The 18,777-nt window shown below is 33.3% G+C and overlaps 1 protein-coding gene across 2 annotated transcripts in view; it reads left to right on the top strand.

Annotated features, from left to right (window-relative positions):
* Nucleotides 1-10,749: 10,749 nt before the first annotated feature.
* LOC149781608 (cyclic AMP-dependent transcription factor ATF-3-like) overlaps nucleotides 10,750-18,777 on the top strand; it is a 32,480-nt gene continuing 24,452 nt past the window's right edge. The window contains exon 1 of one of the 2 annotated variants that reach the window (XM_089935654.1): nucleotides 10,750-10,883. The gene's annotated coding sequence lies outside the window, so the exon portion shown is untranslated. Of the gene's footprint in view, nucleotides 10,884-14,695; nucleotides 14,817-18,777 lie in introns of those variants that run through there. The other variant, XM_089935655.1, reaches the window with a different exon arrangement.

The raw sequence follows: 18,777 nt of genomic DNA on the forward strand, positions 1-18,777 counted from the left end.
AACAAATAATATATTTCCATAGAGAGCAAGGTAAAAATGAGAAAAAAGAACTTACGGGTTACGAATCAAATGTAAACTTTATCCAAGAATTAAAAACAAAATAGAAGTCATATTGTTAAAAATCCTTTATAAAACTATGTTCGAATCCCGATGAAATCCAAAACAAAAGACGATGACGTCTGTGGTAACCTGTGAAGTGTTACAGTGTCAGCCGTCTCTTTTTGAATCACAGAACATATTATTCCAGTTCTTTTAATTTTGTATAAATTTTGATAAATGTTCTTATCCAAGACATAATTTAGAGCACTTGTATTTCCAGGGAAAAGAATCACCTTTCTTTAAAATAATTTGAAGAAAATAAAATAATTAACCCAAACTGGGCACAACATAAAACACATGGACGAATCCAGCGTTAAGGCACAAATGATTATTCTTTCTCAAATCTTCAGTAATAAGTTAAACTACAACATAAAAATATTCCAGGATGCAGGTCAGGAGTTCATCCTTCTGGGAAAATCAAACGATTGTATCAATAATTACATGTTGTTTGTCACGCACTCCAATTATGGCCTTGAAACCACTTTATGAATCTTACTCTGAGAAAGAATTAAGAAACAACAAAAAAGTTGTTTACCTAAACCCTTACTAGTTCTGAATAAAGGTCAGGAACAAAGTCAGCAGTTCATACAAAGTTTCCTTAATTAGTTGTTTAGTTTGAAAAATAAAACAAAATCAGTCATTACTGAAAAATATCAGATCCTGGAAATAAAGTTACATTACAATTGCATGTAATGGAATAATAAAAAACTAACAAACAAACAATTAAATTAAATCAAATATCAATTAAATCAAATATGCACAACATATTAAATAAGCTAAAATATCTGCATACAGTATAAAACTATATGGAATGAGAGGGTCCCCCTAACTATACCCTCTTTCAATACCAAACCAACTGAAGACCTGACCATTAATAACAATACACGATTTTTGATGTTCCTATTGTAAAGTTTTATCGTTTTTTATTGGTTCCTCAAACCTGAGAAACGTTCATATCTTTATCAATAAATTACTACGTAAGAGACGATTTTCAATGTCGATTGAAACGACTAGACCATGTATATTGCTCGTTTTGATGACAAACATTAAACTACATATTAAGTTTCTAGCATTCTCTCCAGTGTATCGTCCTTTTAGAAATGCTGTCTGATCATAACTTATGATTTTGGCTTGTACAGTTTTAACACTAAATGCAATACACGCAGAAGCAATTTTGTATGATCCTGTTAAAAGCGAAACGGGTCTCCACTTTGAAATATCCTCATTGGGTTCATCGCCTTTTGGCATGCATATAAGTATTCCTTTCTTCTGTGTAAGGTAATTCTTCACGTTTATGACCAGAATTTATAGCCATCATTAGAAACTGTCCAGTATCCCTCCAAAACAATTTTAAAATTCTATGGTGAATCTATCATATCCTAAATATTCTTTATCAGGCATTTCTGTAAAATTGTGCAGCTTGGTCCATTTAGGGAATGTTTCTGTAAATCATTCGGTCATAGAATGTCAGAATAATTAAGCAGCGTTTCGAGATCGTCAGTTTCATCTTCGCGCTTTTTATACAAGTTATGTATAAAATAAAATAAAATAAGTTTTCTTCATCTAGAATTTCATTCTAGCTCTCAGTTAAAGAACCACAGCTTTTAAGAAAAAGTGGCATCATTTTACTTATGAAGTTTCTATTTTATAAGTTAACAGTAGTATTTAGTCACTTTCTCTCCGTTTTTACTCAGTATGGATTAAGACCTAACCCTCACCCCATTAATATTTTTATTTATAATATCATCTTGCATCCTTCGTTTTTCCCCTCTGATTTCGTAGTTAATTCAGATCACTTCTCTCTTCAACACTTGTATTTACAATAGATGCTTTACCTCTAGACATTGTAATTGTTACCTAAAAGACGCATATGAAGTTGTTCTTGATATATTTTGCAACAGAAGCATTTCAAAGAAAACATGATAATTTGCAACATGCTTAAAATTCAGATGTATATATATTCTAAAACATATTTAATTGTTCAGCACATATATATTGAGATTTAACTTTTAAGATCAAAACTTCTAATTTATTTTTTCACGTATTCAAGGTCTTTTTAAAATGAATTATTTAGTTTTCAAATGGTTTACATTTTTTGGTGTAATGGAAAACAATATTTATTTTTACAAGACAATGATCATTCATTTATCCAAGTTCAACATTTTTAATAATTGTGAACACTTTAGATAACATCGAATCGACAGGCTTTAGCATTGTCAAAATTGTACAACTCCTTATAGACAGGCTTTGGCACTGTCAGCTCCCGATAAACAGTACGTCTCAATTTGACCTTTGCCCTGTAAAATGAAATAATATCTGATTACGTTGCTTATTAATCAACGACTTGTTTGTCTGTCTTCTCTATCCTCCTATCTATATGTTTTGTCTACCTGTTTACTTTGTTTGCATATGTTTACAGTTAATAGCATACAAATGCGAATGTCCACCTAGGTATGTAGGCATGCTTTTCATTTGCTACTGAAGAAAATGACGCGTTACTGAGACCTGTTGATAAAAGTAACTAAGGAATTAAGCTTGGATAATATATACATATATATATATATATATATATATATATATATATATATATATATATATATATATATATATATATATATATATATATATATATATATAACTGTAACAAATCGACTCTTGAAGATATTGGTAAGATGAAGAAAATACGTACGGTTAAGTAACAAAGTCAATTTTTCCATTTTATCAAACGAGCAGAAAGATTAGAAGACTCCATCTAATTAGAAATCCTGTCGAATGAAAGAGGGAAAGATCATAAGAAAGATCCTCACTGGGGTTCACTGTTCTTTTATAAAACTTTTTCATGAGGAGAAATTTCAACGTCAGTTTTTAACTTTAAAATGGGAATCTTAACGAGCTAGAGCCTTAATATTGGCAACATCTTGTAATCACTTATTACAGAAACACTTCAATCGAAACTGCTCTCTCTTTCTCTCTCTCTCTCTCTCTCTCTCTCTCATTAGCTACTATATTTATATTTGGAGATAGTGTGCAATCTCCAGGTAAAGATACCCTTTATTTCCAGATATACAGTATTGGTAAATATTACTGTTTTTACTTCCTCTATCAGCTGATTTTTGCCATTACTTGGAAGTACATAACTATCCAGATCTTTTGTATTAATTGACGGCTATACCTATTATTCCATGCAATGCACATAAAATAACGAAAGTTTCAAAACCTCTGAGATAAGGATCATACGTTCCTTTCCTTTGACTATAACTGATTTCTGCAGTGATTCAATTTTTATCTAACACGCTCCACTTATGTCTGCGAAATCTGTAATCATAACAAACTATTTAAAATCATCATACGATTTTGATCTCTTCTTGTTTGCATATGATATTTTAACATTTATACTCATTGGCTGTATTTTAAAATCATCATACATAACTCCTGGAAATGGTTGCTTAAAAGAATTATTAAAATTTGGAAACATGGTACTGACAAAAGGGTGTGAGAGAAATGAATTAACGTTGAAAATATTCAGTAATTAATGAATATAATATGCATTATTTACAATGAACTTTCAAAATACGATTAGGATGGAAAGCAGGAGATTTTAAAGTTTATTTATCGTTTTTGTCAATGACTGGCTACAAATCATGTCATAATATATGAAGCTTCAAACAATAGGCCTTAAGAGATTCTTATGTAGGTAAATAAAACGAACACCCACCCCCATCAAAGAAGAATCGATCGATTCGTTTTTATCTGGTCCATCCTCTCTTTATTCACACCCATACCCAAAGACCAAAACAACGAGATTTGCACTGGCAAGAAATGTAGCCAGCTTCGATAGCCAAGGTTCCAATATGTTCCAGTATGTTAACCCTATATACACATTGGTGGATCAAGCTGATATTTGTGTGCTTCGGATCTGTGAGTTTCATTGGATGCGGCGGTAAGCCATCGCATGGAAACGAAATTAAGTTGTTCAAATTTGAACACCTTACCTGCATGATCTTTGTGCAAGGTTGACATTGTCGGGGTGGGAGTGTGATAAAAGCGCATCACCCATCCAGAAAAGTCCCATACGCTTATTAATAATAAAAAAATAATTTTACACATTAAAATAAAATATTTCTGAATAAAATATTATCAGAATAAAAATAAATCTGAATGAGAATTATTATTATAATCGAAATAAATGTTTCTTTTTACTATGGTCAGAAAAGAATTATTCTGTTTAGCTGTAACCACAGTCAATAATAAAAAGCACTCACTTTCACAATCACTACTTTGTCACTGTTTCCATTTTTGCTTTTACAAAATCTTTCTAAACTGCCTTACAAGCGTATTCACAAAATATTTTGTTGCGTACTTGTGAGATAATTCTGATCTAATTTTTTAATCGCGCGTGCGAAAGAAACGAATTCTTCAACTTTGGTATGTTTGACTGTCACCAAAGGTTGTAATATGGACAGTTGAATCAGCTTAATGAATCGATATCCTGCTGGTAATGTATATCTAACTTCAAATTTTTGTTGTTGTAAGAATTCAAAATCACAAGAAAAAAAAATCAGGATTTGGTTGATCAGAATTTTTTATACCGTCATGTTGTAACTTTCGAAGTCCAGAAATAATAGAATTAATGCTTTCAAAATTTATTATATAAGAAACATATATTTTAAAAACAATATTTACAAAACACAACACCCATGTTAATACCTATATTGCTTAGCGACATTGTAGCAGGTCCAGATTTTGATACAAAACACTTACATATCACAACCTTCATGTAAGCCCCTACACTGCAAATGACATTCTAGCAGGTCTAGAGGGTGATACGAAATATATAAGAACTTATATCTAAGGACGGCACAACACTCATGTGAACCTATAAATTGCCAAACGACATTCTAGCGAGTCCAGAGGGCGATACGAAATATATACAATCTTAGATCATTTGAAGGCACAACATATAGTAGCATATTTAAAACATTATTTATAAACTTAGCTCTAAAGACGGCACAACATATAGTAGCAAATTTTCAGCATTATATACAATCTTTGCTCTAACGACGGCACAATGCATATACGGGGAGCCTTCTCTACCTTTACAAATGTGCACTACTTGCCCCATAATCAACCACGTGGTGAGTTGGTGGGAAGGTGTACCTGTTTGTGAAAATTCGAGCATGGGGAGGAATCTATAAAAGAAAACAATGTGATTATCACTCTACCAACGACAAAGTTGTCAGTGATGGGATTAGAACGCCAGACCTCCAGCATGAGATACCATCACGCTAGCACTACACAACGGACCATCCTTGCAGATACATGTTGCAGAAATTATTATGAAGTTACCTATGTTGGATTCCTACACATGATTAATATACTGAACAAATAATAATTATTATGAACTGCAGCGTGGATTTATTTCAATTTCCAAACAAGCCATGAAAAATAAGCGCAAATATATTTTTGCCGAGTTAAACAACATGTTAGGTCTGTATATAGCTATCTTACCAAGAGATCTAAAATTAACTTAGCTCTATTACATAAACGAAGCGTGTGTCTTACTATTATTCTGAAATTATCAAGAACGAAGTCAGAAGGTGTATATATCCTTCACCCATCTCCACATTAACATATTTCATAGCTGTCTTTGAAATTGTTTTGTTCTTACCTGTACCACCAAATTTGCAATTCTGACTTTGTGTTACAAGTCTTATATTACTTAAGGAATTTTCTTTTGGATCTGAATTCATGTGATCGATCACAAGACCCTTTTAGATTAGTCCATGAAATTACTCATATATAAATTCATGAGAGAGATAATGTTTTCTTTCCCCCAGCAGGAAACATGAGATAACCAGTATTAATAACAGTACTGACTTTTTCCTAGTCAAAAATGTCTGATAATACCATCACGAGATGTTTCATAATTCTTGATGATGGGATGTTTTAAACTTTTTTGGTCCATTTATATAATAATATCATCTGTCAAAATAGGTATTTTTGAAAATCTAGAGAGAGAGAGTCTTCAGCGTTTTTTTTTACTTTGCCGGCGTTAAATTTTTAATCATGATATCGTTTTAGCTCACGTATTTTTTTACCACCACATTCATTTGACACACAACTGCGTTTTTCCTCTTACCATGACATCACATATCGAACACGGTTTTGGTCCTAGACTCCCTCTTCGCACACTTTGCATATGAAGCCCACATAATTCCTCTACGCAAGCTTTGTTACAAGGAAATGAAGAACCGATCATTAGACATTTACAGTAATTTTTGGTTTGAATCATTATATATGTATATATGTATGTGTGTGTGTGTGTGTGTGCGTGTCTGTGTATGTGTGTGCACTTACTTGAATTTAAATATATATTTGTCTTAATTATAATAGGGAAGAGTTTGAGAGATTATCTACAATCGAATCTTCTAAGACTAGATTCGATCTTGACAGAAGAACCCCTGACTTGTCGAGGTGAGCTACGGTTGACCCGACGAAAACACTGATTAAAAGTATTCATGATGCCAAGAAAGAATTTGGCAGCGATGGTGCATCTCATGTGTGGTCAGCATTCAGAATCATGCTCGACACCGAAGGTGTTAACGATGCTGCAATGAATGACAATTATTAATTATCTCGACAATCAAAGATATTTTTTAGAATAAACTTTATAGCAGCGGTAAATACCGCGTAAGTAAACGATACTTGGATTATTCCTGACAAGCTTGACCCTTTTATGAATCTGCCGACGGTGAAATGAAGGATATTTTTACAAATATAATAAAAATATAAATATAATCAAATATCAGAATTATCATCAATACAATCTGTATATGGCCCTGTGACCAGACATAAGACTGTTTGTCTTAATGGACCAGGGTGTTCTGGTAAAACAACACATATGATCAAATTATTTCGTGGACTTGATATAACTGTATTAACCCCTACACATAGACTCGCTAGAGAAATGAACCAACGAAGCGTTGGATCTCATATTTATCATAACTTCTTCCGATGGAAGGGAGATACATAGACTCCTGAACGAATTGTGAAAAATATATTCCAAAGATTATTATATGGGATGAAATATGTACAGTGTTACTCGAGACATTAAAATATATCATGATTGGTTGTTGACAACAAATACTGCTGTGATAATGTCTGGTGATCATGACCAACCGCCAGCTTTTGATGGATTGTCTCCACTTGAATGGCTGAAAACGTTTGTGGATTATTATAAGGAGATTACTGATGATCATAGAACGTTTGATCCAGAATTAAGAGAGATTAAGAAATCAATCAGACTACAATCAAATAATTTGTAGTGTAAAATAATGCGTGAGATAATTTCAGAAACTCTTATGGACCATTTTTTAATTAATGGGGACCGGGTGACTTTATAGTTATGAATATAAATGTATTTCGTGATACACTTCAACAAAAAGTATTAATATTACATTAAGAAAACATTTCTAATCTACCCGTACCCTTTTGTTATCGCCCAGCAGATACTTCATGGCGAAATATAGGCGTTGAACTTCCAGGTTGTGGTAGTAAACAAAATCTTGTATGAAATGATATTGTTCTGGTTCCTGTCAGTGTTTTTGAGAGCGCGTTAACAATGGACAAAACTCCATGGACACTAGTATATACTGTAACGATTCATTCGTAAGAAGGATTAACTATTTCGGATACTAATATTTGGATTGTTGATGATCGCATCGAATGGTCAAACTTAGTTTATCTCGACGTGTCTCGAGTCAGAAGAATATCTCAGTTGCGGAGGGTTACCATAAACTTCACAGAAAATAATAATCAAACTCAGGAAACCAAAGATGATGTGAAAAGAAAAATAGTTAAAACGGTTTGACAAAAAATATAAGCGATACTTTGATTTCGACGCTGAATGTATCATGACATTTAAACAACGACAAAATGATAATCGTGTGAGCTGTGACAAGGTAAAGTTGTGGCAGTATTCAAATAAAAATCCAAGACAGTTTACCGTGGATAGAATTAATAATAATCCTGGTCACACACATGAAAATGTGATACTTAGCTGTCTTGATTGTAATCGACCTCAAGGCGCTATTTCACAAAAGTGAACGCGGTGGTAATTGTTTGTCTTCAGGAGTTATTTGTAATTGTTTACGTACAAATCCATGCGTAAAAGCAGTTTAATCTAATCTGTAGATTGCAGGTCTATCCGTAGATCTTGCCACGCTGGAAATTTTATGTGTCATCTCACTCCAAATATGTCCAGTTACTCTTTTATACCCCTTCAAGTTCACCATTTTCATATAAATACCTCACAGTCACGGTACTGGTTGTTTTGAGAAGGAGTCATGTCGTTGTATTGGTATATGATTTTTTTGTGATCGCATTAATGGGTTTCATATAAATTGCACGAGTAATTTCATTACTTAACGCAGCTATCGCACTTGTTAATCTTGCAGCCTACTCATGAGATCTCATATCTTTATTAATTTTTTTCAGGGATATTTTCTGCGCATACTAATATCCCAATAACCGCTAAGAAAGTGTTCGATTAAATCGTTCACCAATTGCCTAATCGCGATGAATTGCGGTATGTATTCGTCTGATTTTGACGTTATGTTTTTTTTTTTTTCATCAGAGATGATACTGCTGCTAGGAATTCCTTGCCAGGATCAACCTGTAGCAACTGTGGCCATCGGAACGGTGGATAAATTCGTTTAAAAGCAGATGCAACTTCAATTGCTGTTTTAGTTGATAGTGGTTCTGCTTGATTTTATCAACTTGCAACGACAACGACAGTTAACGCGTATTGTATGTGCGTGATTGACGTCTACTTGTCTTAATAGTATCGTGTAGTAAAAATAGAATATATGTTTGATGAATTTCGTTGCGAGCGCTGATATCCGAATGTGCGTACTGAATTTATTTAGGGGGTGGTAAATAAATTTGCCATATTGCCTGTCGTGCTAACATTATTGCAGCAACATAACGTGTAACATTTTCTGTATCAGCAAGTTTACTAATCGCTGCTCTACCCCTCCATACTTTTGGATAATAATAAATCGAGTCAATAATAATAATAATAATAATAATAATCGGTTGATTAATTACCGGCCCCTAATATTAGTTTACCTTTCATTGCAAATTTTGCCAAGAAGTTAGCAAGTTTTTCTCTGAGAGATTTATGTTTAATGGAATTTAACGAGTGAATCAACTACACATCTGCAATATGTCGTTGTTGTAAATCCTTATTTTTATACGCAACATCATCAACGTGACATGCTTGATCAATGGCAATTAATTGGATACTCTCCAGGTTATCGTTGATCTCGCTCGTCAAGTCGGATATCAAGTCGGGTTCCATGACCACAAAATTATATCCAGGAAGATGTTTTTCTCCTGGATACTTAGCCCATGGAGCTTCTGGTAATTTTCCTAATGAGGTAGCGATATCTCCACCTGTTTTCCTTGATTTGTCAAGGGAGATAAATTTGTATTTTTTACCACATTTTACACACTTACCTGTAAGCGCACACTTTTATGTTTTGTTATTATTGTTGTTAATCCACTTGTAGGGGAGGATGCTCTGTACCGAACATAATATAAATTCATAACATTTATTATATTTGTGCAACATGGATGTCATTGATTTCTCAGCGACACGTAAATTATCATCCAGCGCTAATTCTGTCAGAGCAATTATCATTGGTCCATCTAGGTCTGGTGAGACGCAACTGATTTTTAATCTGATAACGAGATTGCTCAAGTGGGATAAGTTATTTTTAGTGACATTATCCGTAGATGATCAGCAATGCTACGATATGCTTACAGATTTTAATGAAAATCCAAAATTGTTGGACCAGGATGGTAATTATATTATTGATTTTATCACCGATAATGATGAAACCCAATCTGTCGATGACCTCGATGGATTGATTAATAACCTCGTAGTATACGATGATGTGATGCTGGACAAAGAATCAAATCCAGCTCGGATATTTTCTCGAGGCAGACACAAAAGCACCGATGTTAAATATGTTACATAGCGCAATACACAAATACCTAAACTGATTAGAGATAACTGCAATATTTTAGTTGTGTTTAAGGGAGTCGATACACATACTCTGCGAAATATTCATCAGAATTGATGTTCAGGGGATACGGATATGACTAATTTCAGAAACTTCTTTTCACGTGCACAAGCTACCCAACAAGGATTTATCACGATACATTTACATGATCCTCGTTCGCGATATCGTGTAGGTCTTGATAACATTTTTGGTTAAGAAACGACAGCAGGGAGGGTGACGACCAACAATGAGTGTCCTGGTGGGTAAAAGAACACGCATAAAAATTTGAAAACACGAGCGATAAAAATAAAGTAGCAAAATGGGTCAACCCGATTAGAGAAAATCTCGGTCTGTTCGAGGCTTCGGTTTGACATTATTGACATTGTATTTTCTTTTTGTTTTCGTTGGAAGCTTTATTTTCAAAATAGACTTGCTCCACAGCTGGTCTGCTGCTCGTAAACATTTGTTTAAGATTGAGTGGTCTACTTTAGTCATAGAATTTCAAAGTATAGGGCATGAACTTTTCGGAAAATATATGCCCGCCGCCTTTCAAGAAGTAGCATTCAGTGCATGCATTTGATAATGAAACTATACTAAACTCTTTATTTTTAATTCCATTGGATAGTTTCATTAAACATTAACTGTAGCCGAAACTAATAGGCAATAAATGACACAGCAAAGGATCTCTTCTTCGCAGCATGTGCCTCTAGACGCAAGGTACGTGATAACAAGAATAATAATAATAATAATAATAATAATAATAATAATAATAATAATTTAAAATAATAATAATAATAATAATAATAATAATGAAGAGAAAAAGAAGAAGACGAATATTAATGAGATGAATGCTGCTCATATTGCTGTTGGGTAGATCGATCTGTTTGTTTGTTATCAAATTGACTGTGACACTTTTCCAAATGAATCTATGTTCGTAAAATATTGTACGCCAAGTTCGTCTTTTTACTTCTTTATGTGCATTCTTCCAGCTCGAATCAGTGTGTATCTTTATCATCAATTTAGTTACTATCCAATAAAATTTATACATGATTTCATGAGATCTTGCAGTTATATATATATATATATATATATATATATATATATATATATATATATATATATATATATATATATATATATATATATATATATATGTGTGTGTGTGTGTGTGTGTGTGTGTCTGTGTGTGTGTGTGTGTGTGTGTGTGTGTGTGTGAGTGTGTCAAACATATTCAGTTAATCTCCTGCAATCGAAAACGAATGTCTTTGGTTTGACTCATCCGATATTCGAACCCGCAGCCTCATGCACTAGAGGTGGATGATCTGACCACTTAGACCACTGAAGCGGTTAAAAGGAATTGTTATAATAAAATCCAACACACACCGTTACGAATAACCAAAACCACGGCGAACAGTTGCATGTGCATCATGAATTACTCTTCATCAAAGGTGGATATATCATAGGATTGTATCCATCTGAGTTACGAATTCACAGGTGACAGCAATATAAATGTTGTCATTTTCAATATACAGAGTAAATGGAAGAGTTAAACAAAGGAATTATCTATGCTAGACTCCACAGACTTGCCCATACGGAAACTTTGTCATTCCTTAACAGAAGTCGGTTAGGCCCCAATTTGTAAATGCTTAATAATGGGTATCTTATCTTTCGTCCCTTTCTTATGACTTTCAAATCGTGCGCTCAATAATTTCAGCCCTCAATTTCGTGGATGCTCCTTATGTTGACGGACTCTTTTCTGTGCTGTTAAAATATATTTGCAATATTAATTGCATTAAAACGTGACCTATCTACCCTTCAGGTCAGATACGATGCTTCTCGCAATTGTTGTATGATATCATGTGAACTCCTACATGTCAGCAGTGCCAACTGGACAATCGTTTGTTTTTCCATGATTGATATGATTATGTTCAGTACCGAATAAGAAACTAAGCAGCTTCGTGCATTTATATGAGCTCCCCCAGACACAACACAGCGGTAACTTTTATTTACTTAGATGCAAAACTCGTCCCTGTTATAACTTAAATTGCAAAATGTCCTGTAAAATAAATATGGCTGTGTTTTCGAATCGTTAGTGCATAAACGTTGTTTTTAAATATTGGTAATCGCTCTGGTGCTTTGGTGACTTTGAACATTTTCTTGTAACATTCTTTGGACCAAAATGTAATCGAGATTTAATTTTATTTTTTATTTTATTTATTTTTTGGGGTTATTTTGGGGGGTTTGTTGTTTTGTGTGTGTGTGGGGGGGGGTAGTCGTTTGCACAAAATCATGTATCTGTTTGCTTAAACATGGTACAGAACAAATGCCCGAAAAGGGATTTGAAATTCAGCGATGTTTTATTAGAGAGAGTTTTTTAATAAAGAAAAAGACTTTTAATGCCTTATGTCTCTGGCTATATAATCGGGATGATGTTTTATAGATTCAATTAATAACGTACCTTGTTTTCCCTCTGGAAATAAGAATAATATAATTTCAAGATGCATAATTGAAGAAACAAACCAATCTTTGTATGGTAAAATACTTTTAATCAAAGAATTTTTTCCTGCTTGTAAAGTATGATTTTAAGAAACAAACATTTTAGAGAGTGAAATTCATCTTTTAGAAACGGAGAATGAGGCGGCATGATGATTGATGAGTTGGCGCCACAAAAATGTGCCTGATAATTTCAAATCGAGAGAACACTTAGGACTAGTTGAATTTAAAATTTAACGTAAAGGTATATAAAACAACTATTAAAGATTATTATTATTCTTGAGTTATTATTATAGCAGCACTAGTAGTAGTAGTAGCAGCAGTAGTAGCAGCAATAGTAGTAGTAGTAACACTAGCAGTAGTAGTAGTATTATCAGTGGTAGCAGTTATAGCAGTATTTGTAGAATGAGTAGCAGTAGTAGTAGTATCAACAGTGGTAGTAGTATTAGTATTTGTAGTGGGAGTAGCAGTAATAGTAGTAGCAGTGGTTTCAGCAGTAGTAGCAACAGTAACAGTTGTAGTATTAGCAGTGCAGCAGTAGTAGTGTTAGTAGTAGTGTTATCAGTAATATTAGTAGTGGTAGCAGGAGTTGCAGTAGTAGTATAGCTGTGGTAGCGGTGGCGGTAGCAACAGTAGCATTAGCAGTTGTAGCAATAGTAGTATTAACAATGGTAGCAGTATTTGTAGCAGTATTAGTAGTGGTAGTATCAGCGGTAGTAGCAGAAGCAGTAGTAGCAGCAGTAACAGTAGTAGTTGCAGTAACATTAGTTGCAATAGTAGTAGCAGCATCAGCAGCGGTAACAGTAGTAGTTGCAGTACCATTAGTTGCAGTAGTAGTAGCAGCAGCGTCAGTAGTCGTAGTAGTTGCAGTAACATTAGTTGCAGTAATAGTAGCAGCAGCAGTGTCAGTAGTAGTTGCAGTAGGGTTAGTTGCATTAGTAGTAGAACTAGCAGCAGTAGTAATAGTTGCAGTATTAGTAGCAGCAGCAACAGTAACTGCAGTAGTTGCAGTAGCAGTAGCAGTAGTAGCAAAAGTATTAATAGTAACAGTAATAGTATCATTCGTAGGAGTATTTAGAGTAGCAATAGCAGTTGTAATAGCAGGAAAATTAGTTGTGATAGTCGTTTTTGTTGTTGGTGTTCTTGACAATGACTAATATAGTGACCACTTAAATAACGATCATGACAGCGGTAACGTCTGGCTCCTTTTTTTGTATATTTTCAAGAGTTTTGCAAAATTCTGTAACTAATTGATTAAACAAGGAAGCAACTAAGAGGGAGAACAAACGCACATAGATGCATTCATGTAAAACATTCATAAAGACAGGCAGACTTAATTTACAGACTCGCATGCATCCAGACAGAGTAACATACAGGCTGACATACTATAAACAGCCCGACATTAATGTTTCAATTTGTGCACTCTATAGCTTTGTTTAAATCAAACATAGCAAGTCAACATTTATCACGATGATCAGATATGTCAAATGCTGTCTTCCAGATCTAGGAACCTTCCGACTGCATAATGGTTGGATAAATTGTCCTGACATTTTTTTCCTTTTTCTATGGACTAAATATGTATATCAAATTGCTTCATGTATTGATATTGTTCAGTGGTATATGTGTACGTAACTCTCTTACTCTTGAGGTTGAAGGGTGTACATGGTGGGAATCAATGAGGACTTATATATATATATATATATATATATATATATATATATATATATATATATATATATATATATATATAATTTATTTAAGTATTTATGTCAATAATAATAATAATAATTATCATTATTATTATTATTATTATTATTATTATTATTATTAACATCGACATCATCTAAACAAACAATGTTCTTGTGTGGATTTATGAATCCATTTATCGACATACGTACATGTGAACAAAATGAATTGTATGGTCATCTAATTATTTATCTAAATTATTATCAACTGTATCGAAACAAGCCGTATTAATAGTTAAGGACTTACCTTCCTTGTTTCCCCACTTATAGGCAGATTTGCTAAATACACATAAATAGTAGAAAGGTCCTGAACACCTCACGCGTGGACAAAGGCTTTGACAAAGTCGAATTTATGTGATAAGGGAAAATGTAGATCAAGAAAACACACACATACATGCAGAGGCGTTTAAAGGTAAGTTACATACATACATACATACATACATACATACATACATACATACATACATACATATACACACATGCATCTTATTTTCTTCGTATTTGTCATATGCATCAAGTTGTATATTCTTGTTGTCTAAATAATCTGCAATAACATATTCGTTTACTGGTAAAATTGGCATTTTGTTGCATCGTGTTTTACATAACATGTGTCTTGTCAATTGGGATCAAGAAAGATTCTACTGGGATAAAAAAAGATTCTACTTTACTAAGTAATAATCATAGATCTGCTTTTTGGCAATGAGCCATGCAAAGATTTGATTCCACGTATCTCAGTATAATAATGCCATTAAATAATAACCAAGGCTGTCAAATCGGACTGAAAATTATCGAAGCTAATACCAGTGTCTGGTTTAAACTTCACACTTTTCATCCACCGACGACCCTCTACTAACAGTTAGGGAATGTTTCGTACAAGAAATGGGAACTCAATTGTTATAAGTTGATTCATATGGCTTTACCGCTTGTGCTATCTTGACTTAATTTGCGGTGTTATTGTTTACATTTTGAAGTGAAATAGATAAAGGGTCCCATTGTTGAGTGACATTTGCGTGCAAGAAGACTATCCAGTGACCGAATATTTTATCTCGGTCAACTTCCTGGTCATACTTGCGAGAATGTTCGACGCCATGTTAGGTTTCTGTCTGTAAAGAATTTCAATATATCTTCCTCATGCATTGTTTACATCATTTGCAAGATCTGCATGCATCCATGCATACATTTATACATGCACAGATGTACAATGGGCAGATTGTTTCAGGTGACACACGTATACCCATCTTCACCCCAACAACATAGAGAGCTGGTGCGTACAAACTATTAAGGAACATTTAAAAAGCTTTACTGCTATCGACAAAATATTTTTTGTCAACTAAAGAAAAGTATTCTTTACAATATATACATGGTGCGAAAGGGCAATAACGATTGGTGGCCATTAATTAGGAGGGGGACTCGCGTGGTATGATCTGTATGGTAAAGATTTGTAATAAAACATTTTTTTTTTAAAAAACGAAGGGCAGAGGAACATTCGCTTGCTCTAAATGTGGGATCGGTACAAAAAGCAAAATGTGCAATCAGTGCGCAGATTGAGCATTGAAGCCACAGCGAAAGACAGTGGTCACATTTTAGCATGAGTGTAAGCGTATTGCAAGGCTAAAAGATTTTAATTAGATGAACTGCCCATTTAGGTTGTTATACGCATATTAATTTTTCTAATTAGAGATGCATACTCCTAAAATGAGAGACATTAGTGCAAGAGATGATTTACATTTAGACAAACATTGCATGGATAACTATAATGCAAATGGACAGTGTAGCAAACTTAAAATTGTGTATTTCAAATTGGAGACACATATCACTCCAAAATGTATCATACAAAATTCCGATGTTTTATCGTCATACACCAGAAAGCACAATAGTCGTGCATCTTTTGCTTGATTTTGAAAATGTATTTGAATCAAATGTATAACCTTTCTTAAAAATATGCATTATTCATTTTTTTTTAATTGAAAAACCAATAATAAAACAGTACAGCTTATATTTTTGTCGCAACATCACGTTGTGTGGTATGTTTAATATTCAAGACTCAAAAATTGGTATTGAACGAGGAACGAGACAAGAAGATTAACTTTCTTCATAGCAACTTTGTGCAAAAGACACAAATCTGATTAGCTTTAACTTTAGATTTCGGCTTAGACATATTGCCACAAACCTTATTTTGATAAAGATTAATTTAAGTGATAATGATTAATGCACTTTCTGGAAGAAGGTAACAGAACACGTTAAGCACTTATTCTATGACTATTCAATTACTGGACAATTTTGGTAATTATTTTTGGAATGGATCTAAAGGTACGACCCTGATTTAAAGTTAGACGACAATATGTCATTATCGGAAATAAAAACATTGATGATATTATCAACTTTATAATTTTTTCTTGCAAAAAAATAGATATACAGATCAGATAGTGCATCAAACATTCCAAATCTCACCTATTATGAAAATCGTGTTTTATCATGGAATAGTTTGGAAAAATATGTTGCCAAAATGAATAACAGAAGTGATGAGTTTAAGAACAAGTGGACCGTTTTGTCGGCGTTTGGTTTGATTTCTTAGTTTTTTGTTCCTTTCACTTCAAACAAACAAATAGGCAATGCAACTCACCTTCAGGCTTGCAATTGATTAGTTCTTTTTCTACAAACGTTGTGAGTGTACGTGTCTAATTGTGAATGTGAGTATGTTTTGTGTGGTGTCTAAATAACGGAACATTAATAAACTTTAGGAAGGAAAATAAGTATAAGGTAATACCCCGTACATATGATCAGGTAGTGATGTTGGGGAACATGTAAAAGATTCTGATGAATTATGATCAATAAAAATGAACGACAAAAACCTTCTTCGTTGATTTTGTTCAGCATTCAGAAAGCATAGCCTATGTGATAAGAAAAAGTCAACTTATTAAGGGAATATACATGAGCCATGAACGTATGTTCTTTCACAGGATGCAGATGAGTCTATACTTGCCCTTGATGGTTTATAGAATTATCTGGCGTCTTCTTGCATCTTTGTAATTACTATTCTTAACTTTTCTGGTTTTAGAATACATATCGAAAGCAACAAAGGTAATTTCAATTGAACAAAATGTAGCAGCAAGAAATATTTTACAAGGCGTATAAACTTAATTGGAGTTATACCAACTTTGCTGTCTTAAGTACAAAGTTTTAAATCAATTTAGAAACAAAATCTAAACTCTTACATATTTGTAACATATAAAGGAAATTAACAACCTGTTAATTAAATGGAACAAATGGTGTTTCCCTCAGTTTGGAAAAATTACAGTGATAAAAGTTTTATCTGAAAACTAAACTTCATCCTTTGTTACTGTCACTAATACATACATTAAACAGATGATTGTTAAAATATGGTTTATTCCTGATATAACTTTATATGGAAAACGTGTGTATTACAAAACAAGCTTTCAGAAAGGCATCATATTTTTCAACGATTTTGTTAATCAGGGTGTCTAATGGATAAATTTTGATAGTTATGTAACCTGATTTTCGATAATCATTAATTTTAGATCTATATAAGAATACTTAAAGTTCTAAAGTGAAACGAAAATAATGACCCTTATGACCCTAATCTACAAGAATCTTTTATAAATACTGTTTTGGTTACCATCATAAAAAATAAAACATAATGCAGAGTTATTTTGACAAGACGAAAGACGAAACAATATTGTCAAAGGTGAAGCAGACGTTGCCGAATGAATTGACCTCTGACCATCCGAATCATGTAAAACTAAACCTGATTTGCTTCTTTATGATAACAAACGCAACACGTACCATATCAGCAGTTTTGTGTTGTTAAATAGCTAGTAGCTTTTACTACTATAATATATTCCTAATGAAAACTATCCCTGTGCAGATGAACCAGTCATTATGGCTGTAGTACTCTGTGTTGATTAGTAATAGGGCACTAATACTTTGGACCGGTGAACCAGTCAATTAGATACTGTTAATCTGTGTAACTGAAGTATTCAGTCGGGTAGTAGTACTCAATGTAGTTAACATAGTCAGTCGGGTGAAAGAACTCTATTTAGTTCGAGTTAAAATAGTCAGTCGGGTACTAGAACTCTATTTAGCTCATGTTAAAATATTCGGTAAGGTACTAGTCCTTTATTTAGTTTAAGTTGTCGATGTAAAATAGAATTTAAATGATATACTTATAATTACGTCAACCAATGTTTAACATAAAATTTAGAATACTTAATTTAGACAAAATGTGTCAATGATTTGAATGAAACACAACTCTCAAGTAGTAAAACACTGTAGTAGTAGGTACTACTGAAAATCAACGGAAAACGTGAACACTTTCATAAAGAATTCTTAGTCTTCTACATCATAATCGATGT

The sequence above is a fragment of the Sinohyriopsis cumingii genome, chromosome 15 (genome assembly GCF_028554795.1).
Source record: "Sinohyriopsis cumingii isolate HCF-2022 chromosome 15, ASM2855479v2, whole genome shotgun sequence".
Lineage (NCBI taxonomy): Eukaryota > Metazoa > Mollusca > Bivalvia > Unionida > Unionidae > Sinohyriopsis > Sinohyriopsis cumingii.